We start from the raw sequence: 13,124 nt of genomic DNA, 5'->3' as shown, positions 1-13,124 counted from the left end.
ACGAGTGACCGTGTTTATATGTGTGTGTGCATGCAGGCTGCGTATGTGTGTGTGTGTGAGTGTTTCTGTGACCATTTAAACTCTACTCACAGTCAATTACCAGAAAATGACTTGTGTGTGGACTATTCTCCCTCCGAAAAAACTAATGATAGGGTTGGGGTTAAGGTTAGGATTGGGGTTGGACTGCAGGAAAGTCCTGGACCGAGTGGGATCCATGTGGACGACGTTAAACCAGGGGCGTAGCCAGAGCACAACCAGGGTGGGACTGGACTCCATCCAAATCTGATTGCTCCCCCTGCGTACCACCCCAAAGCTTTTAGTTCTTCTGTAGACAATTTGGGGCTCCCAGTTCTGAGCCACTGGGGGGCCTCCCCAACAGTAGGAACTTATTTTTCCAACAAAGAGAGGCTGATATTTCAATAACTTTTAAGGTGTAAAAGGATAACACAGGGATCTGTCTACTCTTTGAAATAATCACAACCAACAGCACATTAAGCTTCATAAACATGTGGTTTCTTGACATTAAAATGCTCGTGTTACATATTCACCTTCCCAACATCTTCAAAAACACAGAGATGATCTATTAAGGGAAGCTAATTCACTATCGGTCAAGACAATTCCTCTGGTAATTGTGATTTTTTTTTTGTAGTCAATAATCTCCAGAAAAATAGAACTTTCCCCGATTAAAAGCCTGCAGAGTGTGACATGAAGTGGGTGTTTCTGCTCATTTAGGCTCCAAAGAGAAGTGTTCAAAGCTGGAAACTTTTTTATTATTGAACAAAAATGCAGTTTTAAACTACATTAGCTCTGACTTTTTTTCCCCAGCTACATTATTAAGGCCTCAGTCTGAGATCTACTGCACATTGTGGCACCAGTGGGCCACTGACTGAAGGCACACTGAGTTTACACACAGTCAATTTGCTTACCTGAGAAAGACGGAGGAGGGTCCAAACACTGCTCTTACGCAGTAAAAGATGGAACATACAACTTCTTTAGATTTGAAGTAATCTGTGGATCTTCATTGAGATAATGGCTGTTTTCGAAACCGCCTACTAAACTAGCAGTACGTACTGATTTGGACAAAATTCAGTATGTAGTATGTGAACAAGAGCAAAATCTGTAGTATGCCAAAACTCCCCGGATGTCTACTGATTCGGGAAAATTTCACAGTATACATTGGACCAGTCTCCCTTGCGTACTGTTTCCCACAATGCACAGCGCTTGTTCCACTTTTCCCTTTTTTTTTGACAGGGGGAGCTAAGTTTTTATGTGCTGTGAAAATTATACAATTCCATATAAACCACCTCCTATCTTTTTAAATCATAAGTGATGCTAAAGAAGCAGTTTATCTATCAGCTTGTCCGTTGTTTATTTCCACTCTCCGAAACTGGAAATTCAGTGACGTATGGCCCAGCGTACTGCAACACAGATCCAACAGAACAGTCAGACTACATACTAAATTCAAACGCAGTATGTAGTTGGCAGTACCTACTGCCTACTACATTAGTAGGTGGTATGTAGCAGGCCGTTTCGAAACAGCCTCAGTGTTTACATTGAATATTGTAGTGGACTTCCTTTCTAATGCAGCTGGAATGGGGCGGACTGTTGGTTATAACGTTACGGTCGATGTTAACTTTAATTAAGAGATTTACTTTTATCAAAGTTAACATCTGTGTTAATGGAAACATGGTTAACCGAATACATTTTTTCATCACCTGTGCCTACCTCTAGTAACTAATCAGAAGGACATAAATAATAAGATAAGGGCATGATGGGATGGGTTTCATCATTGAGTGTGTATCCATTTAATCAGAGCACAAGAACTTTGTGTTTATTTCAAATCTTCATCATAGAGCCTGAATCTACATTTCATCCATCCCTGCAGGTCATCTGGTTAGGAGTAATATGAACAGTTTTGTAGCAGGGATGGGTACAAATACTCCAGTACTCGGTTAATCGCCATTGACCCCCTCGGCTGTGGCTCAGTGGTGTAGAGATCCCAGCTTCAGCAGTTACATGCCGAAGTGTCCTTGAGCAAGACACTGAACCCCGAATTGCTCCCTCTGTTGTTCAGAGGTGTGTGAATGTGAATAAATGAGATCAGCTCACTACATAGCAGCCTCTACCATCAGTGAGTGAATGGGTGTGAATCGGTAAATGTGACAAGTAGTGTAAAAGCGCTTTGAGTGGTCAGAAAGACTAGAAAAGCGCTATATAAGTACAAGTCTGTTTACTATTTACCATTTACCATTCGAGTGGCATTTTGTTACTTGCGCACCCGGTAACATAACTTGAACTCATACAGCGTTACATGTGTAACCATTTGCTCTTTGTTTTCGCCTAACTGAATATACTTGTAAGGGCCATTTCAAGATGTTTGTGTGTGTGTAGGACATTACGTTGTCCACTAGGGGTCTCCCCTGTTCAGTGCACATGCATATTTAGGTAGGAACCTTTCACCAGGTATCAGGTGTTGCTAGACGGGAAGCACAAAAAGTTTTTGACCGCAACGTGCCGCAACGCCGGGACGCTGGCAAGGTGTAAATGTGAAATAATTACGTTTTATGGTTTTGATGGACACTGTATTGGATCTTGCATGTTGACACGGTTGGAGAAAGGACGGTGAACAATAAAACATTCGTAAATTGCAACCTGAAGACGTCAGGATCTTATTTCCACAAGACACACGGGCAAGAGCGCGTCAACTATGTTTAAGCCCGTCTAGGCAGCCCCTCAGTGGCTTTAAGTTTAGGCTTAGCCGCTACAATACTAGATAGGAAAATAATTAACAGGATATAACTGATGACTTCTCTGGCCACAGCTTCAGTTTTAGTACACACCAAGACAGATTTCAGCAAAAACAACTTTTTTACGGCAGCTATGGCAACTCTCTAGGAACATATTATTCCACCGAAAGCAAAAGCACAAGCTGGTTTGACAACCGCCAATAAACTCAGAAGAAGAAGAAAAGCACAACAAATACAGAATCGTCTGCGACACCTGCGGCATGTCAGTTAAACAAAGTGATGTCTGGAAGTACTTCTAAAAAAACAATGAAGTTAATGTGCAGTTCAAGATATGTGGCGTTAAACTTGCATACCATATAAATACTAGTTTTATGCTTAACCACATACGCTTAAAGCACAAGGAGGAAACAGCGGAGACAGATGACAGGCAGTCTCACATCACGTCTTTTGTTGGACCTGTTAGCACACAACGTTGTGACGAAACCAGAGCGGAGAAGATTAGCCTGATAATAACCAACATGGTAACTGGAGATATGCTCCCTTTAAGTTTTGTGGAAGGAGAAGGCTTCACAGAGCTGATTGCGTTTGTCGAGCCTGAGTACAAGCTACCATCGCGGAGTACAACAACTACTAGAGTGGAAAAGATGTACGAAGAAAAGTCAGAAGAACTTAGAGCTGATATGGAACATGTTGACAAAGTGGCTGTTACTACAGACTCGTGGACAGCTCTCACCACCAAGTCTTATATCACCATAACATGCCCTTTTTTTCAGAACTGGGAATTGAAGACCGCATCTTACAGACCTGCAGCACTGATGAACGGCACACCGCTGTAAACCTGGCAGACAACCTAAAAGCAGCTAACGAGGAGTGGGGCGTTTTGGGCAAAGTGTGTGCTTGTGTCCATGACAACACCAGTAATATGGTGATGGCAAACGAGCGCCTCCTGGAGTGGGGATCCGTGCCGTGCTTTGCATACACACTCCAGCTTGCCATAAACGATGGCTTCAAGGTAGTGAGTATGAACAGACTCGTTGACGCATGTATCAGGTTGGTAGCTCATTTCCACCACAGCACAGTGGCAACAGCAGCCCTGAAGAGAAAGCAAGCAGAGCAGAACCTGCCGAATCACAGACTGATCCAATACTGCTGCACTAGGTGGAACTCGTGTATGAAATGTTTGAGCGGCTTCTGGAACAAAGATGGGCTCTGTCGGAGACTCTTTCAGACAGACAGACAGACAACCAAGCTCGCCGATGCAAGAACTCTCGAATTGACTGACAATAACTGGCAAACACTTGAAGATATCTTGCCTGCACTTCACTCTTTGAAGTGTGCAACAACAGCCATGTGTATTGAATCCCATGTCTGCATCTCCTTGGTGCATCCAGTCACCACCAGCCTTCTCAGGCATCGAAAGCCAAACGATGGAGAGTCAGCCAAGGTGGCTGAATTCAAGACTACGTGGTCGAGTCCTTGCAAAAGCGAGTGTCCCCCAATAGCACAACTAACCCTGGTAGTTGTTTGATCCACTAAACAAACACAATAACAATTCATAATCTTATTTAAGTACATGGCATACTGCTGCCATCACCAGGCTCAAATGAATATGACTCCATGTAATCATTTAACTCGCCAATCATTTTCATACATTTATTGGCGATAAAAAGATGAAGATCATTTTATAGGCTATAGCTTTAATAGTAACAATTCATCTTTCACAGGCAAAGCAGCATTTATTGCTTCTGCCCTGGATCCCTGGCACAAGCACCTCCGTTTCCTGGAGCCAGCCATGCGTGTGAACGTCCGAGAGAGGCTCACTGAACTTTATGACAGCATCCCAGAACAGCCCGGAGGTGACAGTGTTCTGCCCCAGACAGACGGACATTGTCCAGCATCCTCCCAAATTACAAGTGTCGTAGCTCTTGACACTTTATTCTGGAATCATTACTGCACAGTCGGCACCGAGGCCCATGACGAGTTGGATCAGTACTTCAAGGAGCCGTGCATCCCACCCGACCAAACTCAACTCTCAACTCAACTCAACATTATTTATAAAGCACTTTAAAATGACCACAGCCGGAACAGAGTACTGTACATAAATAGACAAACAACGCAGGTATAAAAACAATTAAAAAACAGGATAATAAAACAATAAAAACAATAAAACAATAAATAAAAACAAACCATAAAACACTAAAACAGGAGCAGAGTCTAATGCAGGGTTGAAAGTCAAGGAATACAAATGGGTTTTAAGATGAGTTTTAAAAATGGACAGTGAGGAGGCTTGTCTAATGTGGAGGGGAAGCTCATTCCATAATTTAGGAGCAGCAACAGAAAAAGCTCTATCCCAGCTTCCGTTTTGCCCTCGGTACCTCCAGGAGCAGCAGACCAGGTGACCTGAGGCACCGAGCAGGAGCTTAGGGGTGAAGGAGCTCAGAGAGGTAAGGCAGGGCCAGACCATTTAAAGATTTAAAAACAAATAAAAGAATCTTAAAATGGACTCTAAAGTGCACAAGTAGCCAGTGGAGGGAGGCCAGGATCGGAGTAATGCGCTCTCTCTTACGAACTCCAGTTAAGACACGAGCAGCTGCATTTTGCACCAACTGGAGACATGTGAGGGAGGACTGACTGACTCCAATATAAAGGGCGTTACAGTTATCCAGCCGAGAAGTAATAAAGGCATGGATTACTGTCTCAAAGTGCTGCTGTGCAAGAAAAGGCTTCACCTTTGCCAGCTGCCTAAGCTGAAAAAAGCTGGACTTCACTACAGAGCTAATTTGACGATCCAATTTAAAATCACTGTCCATCTTTATACCCAAGTTTGAGACTGTTGGCCTCAAATAATCTGCCAAAGGGCCCAACTCAGCAGGAGGTTCACATGGGCCACTGGGACCAAACACCATCACTTCTGTTTTCTTTTCATTGAAATTTAAAAAGTTTAAAGCCATCCAGGCTTTGATGTCCTCAAGACATGCCAGAATGTATCTGACTGTTGTCAGCATAACAATGAAAGGAGATGCCATGCTTTCTCAGGATGGAGCCCAGGGGCAGTAAATAGAAAGAGAAAAGCAGGGGGCCTAAAATCGACCCCTGTGGAACCCCATACAGCAGGGGGGCAGAGCTGGACTCTGAATTTCCAAGGCTTACACTTATACTCCTGTCAGCCAGATATGATATGAACCACTCGAGTGCAATACCACAGATACCTACTAGGTGGCGTATCAATCAATCAATCAATCAATCTTTATTTGTATAGCGCCAAATCACAACAAACGTTATCTCAAGACGCTTTTACAAACATAGGAGGTCTAGACCACACTATGTCAAATTATGAACAGAGACCCAACACCAAGACAGGGTAAGACTCAGTCTGACCCCACCTTAATCCATCATGAGCATTGCACATCGCAGTATTTAGCTAGTTACAGTGGTGAGGAAAAACTTCCTTTTAACAGGCAGAAACCTCAGGCAGAACCAGACTCATGTTAGACAGCCATCATGCCTCGACTGAGTTGGGTCTGGAAAGACAGATAGAGGGGAGTAAGAGAGAGAGGTGATAGTGATGAGACGAGTCGTAGAAGCTGTTGCCGCTGGAGTCCAGCACGTCCGTATCAGCTGGAGTCCAGATCGTCCACAGCAGGAGGACGTCTACGGCAGCTCAGAGGAATCTACGAGACAATGGAGCTCAGGGACTCCAGAAAGGTCTATGGTTAGTAACTTTAATGGGACAGGCAGAGTTAAAGTAAGTGATGAAGGGGGTTGGGGGGAAGAAGGTGAGCTAGGATCCCAGTGTCAGTGTGCCAGTTCCCCCGGCAGTCTAGGCCTATAGCAGCATGACAAAAGCTGGTCCAAGCCTGATCCAGCTTAACTATAAGCTTTATCAAAAAGGAAAGTTTTAAGTCTACTCTTAAAAGTGGAGAGGGTGTCTGCCTCCCGGACCCTGACTGGTAGATGATTCCAAAGGAGAGGGGCCTGATAACTGAAGGTTCTACCTCCCATACTACTTTTAGAGATTTTAGGTACAACTAGCAAGCCTGCATGTTGGGAGCGTAGAGTTCTAGAGGGGTAATAGGGCACTATGAGCTCTTTAAGATACGAGGGTGCCTGATTTTTAAGGGCTTTGTAGGTTAAAAGAAGGATTTTAAATTCTATTCTACATTTTATTGGGAGCCAGTGTAGGAGGCGTAGCAGGGCCACAAGGGTATTGTGGTCCACCATATCAAAGGCTGCTGTTAGGTCCAACAGAACAAGAATTATATAGTCACAAGAGTCATTTGCAAGGAGGATATCATTAAAAACTCTTAATAAAGCTGACTCAGTGCTATTGAGAGTTTTAAAGCTGATTGAAAGACCTCCAGGACCAAAATCCGCTGCAGTGGAAAAAATGAGACCAGGTACCGCAAACTCAGTGTGCTGGTGAAACAATACCTTATTATACCTGCTACCTCCGTACCAGCCAAAAGAGTATTCTCAACAGTGGGCCTCATTTTGAATAGCCTCTGCACTCGGCTGTCGCATGAACACGTTGATATGCTTCTCTTTTTAAACAAGAATAAGTTAAGTCACTTCATGTCTGGCTAGTGCCTACCATAAAACTTAAAATATGGACGGTTAATTTATGTTGTTGCCAGTAGCCTACTTGTTTGCTATTACGCTGTACCCGGTTTATATTAATGTAGGCTATACGAATGATTGAGTTGAGCAGCAGTGATTTAGTTGATTAGCCTACAATTTATTTATTTTAACGATGACTGTATGATTTAGGCTGTTATTTGAGAGTGTCCATATACGCTGCTGCAGTGACATGACAGCGGAATGTTAAACAAAACATAAGAGGCTGTCACGTTGTTCGGTTTCTAAATAAATGCATTTGAAATTGAAATCTCTTTCTGTTGTTTGTTATTTATATTAATGTTTAAATATCGGATGTATATGTCATTTTAAAGGCATAAAGTTACAATTCTGGTCCGGGAGGTTCATGTCCGACGGACTTGTTTAGTTATTTTTGTTTCCGGTTAAAAAGTAATAATAATTGCGGGTACTCGAGTAATCATTCATTAGTTAATTCGAGTAATCGAGATCTGGAATTACTGTAAATTTCCATCCCTATTTTGTAGTATTAGTGCAATAAAAACACTGGATTCAACACTTGTTTTAAACATTTTCCCAGAAATACACTGTGCCTTTAAAATAATACATTCTGGACAATCTTCAGGACAAAAGAGGAGGAGCAGGAGGAGGAGGAGGTGGTGGTGATAGAAGCAGGGTTTCCGACAGTAGCCTACACCTGACAGGTTCTCTCATATCCGACTCCATTCAGTCCCAAACAGGGACTGTGCACATGGTAAACTCATCACAGACACCTAAACACACACTCCCACACACTGCCACTGTTTTTCGTTTACATACTGAAGACACACGTTTGCTCTCAGTCTCAACCAGGAAATGATTTTAACTCAAAATCTAGACAGTAGAAGTAAACAAGGTCTGTGAACATGACCCTGAGGTAATGACTCTGAACAGCTTTGAGGAACTTGAAGCAAAATCATAACAGTCACTTTGAGTGGTCCAACACCCTCAGTGAACATGCTGCCGTCACTTGATGATGCACCCAGCCAGGAAACAGCATTATATGACTGAATGAAGCGGAAACCTCTGGTGTTAAAAAATGAAGCCAGTGCAGAAGAGTAAAAACATGCAGTTCTCCAGTGTCCACTTGAGGCTGACTCCAAAAGCCAAGGAGACCCCATTAGGCCCCATGTTAAAATGCCCAGCTTTACAGCAGAAATAAATATGTTTAGAGTCTGGTTCAAAGAGAACCAGAGATGGAGCTCATCTCTTTATTTGTACTCATAATGGAATGATTTTCAGAACAAATCTGTTAAGATGATATAAAGGCGAGGAGTTATACATTTGCATAATTAGAGGCACGGCTGAGTTCAGGCTGCGGCATAGGTTTTTGACCGGAGTTTAAAAGTCCGCCTCAACTCCACCTACTAAAAGTTAGGTTAAGTCAGCGTTCCCAATATGGTGTCTGCCTTTGTTGGGCTTCAAAAGGTCTCTTCAGAAATCGAAAGGTGAGGAAGCATGACAGAGCTTCGGCCCAGGTTTTATGCAGTCTATGACCTTGTTGGTGATGTTTGAGCTCATGACTCTAAGATTTAAAAAAAAAAAAAAAAAAAAAAGGGAAAATGTTATCCTGATCAGAAAAGGAATAGTTCTGCAATTCAAGAGAGAAAGTTGCACTTTAGTCAAGAGTTCAAACTGTCAGGATGCAGGGGATTGGGACACAATTGCAGACTCGGAGGAGGGGGTTCTGAAAGTTATCCCAAAGGAATAACAGCTAGTATAGCAAGCAATGAAATGGGAAAAGGGAAAAGACAATAATGATGAGCAAGAAATAAACAAAACTAGGGCAGAGAAAACTCTCAGGGAGACCCTAAAGACAGTTTATACAGACACTTTGATTGTTCATACACACAGAGGGAACCTCTCACTATCTCTGAAGGTGAGACAATGAGTCAGAACAGAGCACTGACACTCACTGGTAATCTTTAGCTTTGAAATGAAGGGCTTCAAGCAAGAAAAGATTTGAGGCCTGAAAAGTTTCATTACAGTTATTAAGATGCATTTCTCCTCTTCGCTGCAATGGCAGGGCTCCCCCTCGCTCCTCTCTCACACGTGCACTCACACCGGTACAGACACACCCACCTACACTCAGAGAGCGGGGGAGAGAGCGTGTTGCCAACATTACGATACAACAACAACAAACAAACATCGGATGACCCGAGGTTCCCTAAATGCCCCCCCAGAGTGAGTGTTGAATCCAGAGTGAGTTAACAACACCAATTCAACTATTTGGTGTTCAACGTTGTTTTGACGTTGAATTCAAGTTTTTTCATAAACTGACATCATTTCAACAACATTTAAACGTCTAATGTCAGTTGAATGCCAGCTGGGGTTCCTTTATTTACACAGTACTGAGCAGTACGCTGATGCCACCATGTCATGTATGGTTGAATTAGGATGAGTTTTGCCAGACTGTGGTTAATAGTATGTCATCTTTTAAATTGAATGCATCTTTTCTTAAAGTCATTAGGGTTTGACAAAAACCTCAATCATTATTGCTTTAAGGTTTTAACTTTTAAAAAGAAGATCCGACATCTCTTCATTTTCAGGTTTAAAGAAACACTTCCTCCTTTGATTTTGACCTCGATAGAAATAGGACATAAAGTAAACTTAGCTGAAGTCTTACACCACAAACCAAAAATGTTTCCTTAACTCATCCAGCCTGGTTAACTGAGAACCTGATCCTGTAGTCAGCTCGGCTGGAAGAGGCTCAAAAAAGATGTAATTTTGTCAGCTGCCACTAGACGGGGTGAGAGCTGGGGGGAGCCAAACCCCTGCCCATAATAACCACCAGACATGACTCATTCAGCGTGGAATACCACAGCAGCCACAGACAGGTCTCTGGCAGACGAGGAGCAGAAACCCGAGCCTGCAGCCCAGTTTGTGAATGGAACTGAAATGAGCAAAAGCAGAGAAAATTTAATAGAGCTCCTATAGGACTTAGAGATTTAAGAGTTTTAAAAATTCATAAGTGTTTGGTTTGGCTTATTTATGAAAGTGAAGTGTCTGGGAGGCTAAATATGGTGGTTTTTATTGATAAGAACAGCTTAACAGAGAAAAAAGTCTCTATTTTTGTCCTGCAGTTTCAATTCCCCATTGCTTCATTGACTCTCTTGGCTAACTTTCCCCTCATCAAGTCATCCTGCAGAGCTCCTAAAAGACAGCACAGGAACAACACATCACCTTGTCAGATATGATTGTAGCTCTGATCATCGTCAGTCTTTGCCCAGACTTCCCCCCGCAGAGAGCACCACTCAATCTGAAGACTAACACATGTTGGACAGTCAAATCGTTATTTGCTTACGTGGAGTCTGTCCAAGGCTGGAGGGCCTGCAGAGCCAGGAGTCTAATCTGTGGGCATGAGGAGGAACATAGAAATAACATATTGTACAACTTAAAGTATGGCAGGGGAGCAAACTGTGAGCGCTCACGTTACATGAAAACAGCAGGCAGGAAGTGTTTTGCAACAGCGGAAAATCTTCAGGTCCAGTCCGACCACCAGACGGTCACACTTCATCGGGCCTGGAGGCTGCGGTCAGCGGACGGATACCTTCCCTACTGTAAGGGTCGGATACGCTGTCATGCATGTGTCTGTTGCTCCCTCTCACACTGTTTTTTTCCATTCCTCTTCCTCTTTCTCTCTCCTCAGACAAACCTAACACTTACTTGTTTCAAAATGTCCCCACTTCTCTCCTTTTCCTCTCTGCTTCTCCTTCTCTTCTTACCCCCCTCCTCGGCAGCCTTACCTCATTGTGTTTTTTGCCTCTTTTCTCTCCTCCCACCTTCCCCCTCAAACTTTCTCATTCCTCCATCTCTCACCCTCTTTCTCTCTCTGTTTGTGGTCAGTCACACTTAATCTACCACCATCCATCTGTTTCTCTTCATTCGTTTAGTCTGGTCTGTTTCCCATTAAGATTACATCAGGCTTTGACCTATTAGTGCGCCGTGATCCTTTTGAAGTCATTCCGTGGTTACAGGTTAAGCTCAAAGCCCACCACTCTTCTTACTCTACATAATACAGACTGTACTCAGAGGGGGAAGGTTTTTAGAACTTCTCAGCCCACGACCAAAATGGCTTTTTTTTTTTTCTCTGGGATCCGGGATCATTAAATCATATGAGCGTGCTTGTCATGTGGAGACCGGCTAGAGGAGGGTCTGCGACCCATTTTGAGTCCCGGCTCATAATCCAACGTAGCAATCTGTGAACTGGAATATATTGTTCATTTAACCTCATATCCTGAGGATTTTGATTATTTTTTCAAGGTAACTTTCCCAACCAGAGTTTCTGTTCCTTATTAGGGTTGCTGTTTAAAGTCGAGTTTAAATTCCCAACTTAACATAGAGCAGACCTCTTGAATAAAAGAGTGTTTTTTTAAAGGGTTTCCTGATAGCCTAAGGGTTGTGGAAAGCAAGGTCCACAGTTGTATGTCATATTTGTCTTTATATATTTGATTCCTCTTCTCTGTCCTATAGACTATTTCCCCCAAATAATAAAACATTCTTCTTTTTAGGAAGAACTTTTTTTGTCTTTTATCCGTACTCCTGTTAGAATGAAAAACAGTCCAACCCAAGAAAAGAGGCAAACCGATCTTAAAAAGTAGCACAATATAGGTCCAATATACATCCTCTATTCCATCTGATCCTTTATATTGCCCTCCTCCATCATCTTTGATCATTTGACTGATAATTAAACCATCAGTGTTCACTTTCAGACGTAGACCACGATATCATCTCCGAACCCCAAAAGTTCAACCCCTCACCCCTTCCCTGACTTGGATGCCTGTGAATAGAGACTGACTGAAACGTTAAACTGTACATCATCATTACTCCTGGGTCAGAGCGCGGGTAAGTAGCCAATTGGCCGAGTCATGACGTTAAACTGACATCTATTGGCCGATCTGAGGCAGGGTGGGATGTTAAAGTCATTTAGACTCATCAGGCTAAGTGGACACAGTTGACTGAGAGGTCTCGAACCTCCCCACGTCTGCTTGTGGCTAGTTTTTCTGCGCCAACAATCCTCAATTAGAGCGGTGGATGAGAGGACATCTGGGCTGCTGAGTGTGTGTCTGTTTGACTAATGTGTATTAATGTACGCCAGCAGGCCTGAATTCATTTTACAAATGAACCGTACATGACTGTCTTTTCAACAACCAGTCAATTATAATGTCAAAGTCACTGACATGTTTTGACAATGGCAGTGGAGTGAAGGCTGACTGTCTTCAGCAGCAAATGTGAGCTCTGTATGCACAAGACAAAGCTGCAATCATCAATTGATTATGGACAATGGGCAAAATGACAACAGTATAATGCTAAGGTGCTGCTCACTGAGATAATCCCACAGTGGATTATCACCAGTATCACAGATCTCCGCAGCTCTGTGAGCATTTTAGCATCTTTCAGCGCTTTGTTTTGGTTTAAGGGCCCACAGCCTGCATGAAGTGATCCTCCATCACACCTACAGTACATATTAAGTCGTGTTTTATTTTTGTTTTCATTCAATTTCTCGACAGTAGAACTTTCTTAACTAGCTTTCTGCTTTTTTGTTCTACTGTTGTGTACATTGTTTTTGCACCAACACACTGAGACATATTCTTTGTATGTGTAAATAATAAATCAGATTCTTATTCTGATGCGATCTTTGGAAGTTACTGTTTATGTGCTGTATACCCTTTTCCCATCAAAGGTCCATTAATGCTTCTTCACACATATATTCACATTGACTTCATTATTTTATTTATTAGTTTG

Source organism: Notolabrus celidotus, chromosome 12 (assembly GCF_009762535.1).
Source record: "Notolabrus celidotus isolate fNotCel1 chromosome 12, fNotCel1.pri, whole genome shotgun sequence".
Classification (NCBI taxonomy): Eukaryota; Metazoa; Chordata; class Actinopteri; order Labriformes; family Labridae; genus Notolabrus; species Notolabrus celidotus.
The sequence above is the reverse complement of the archived record's forward strand: the minus strand, read 5'-3'. Positions refer to the sequence as shown.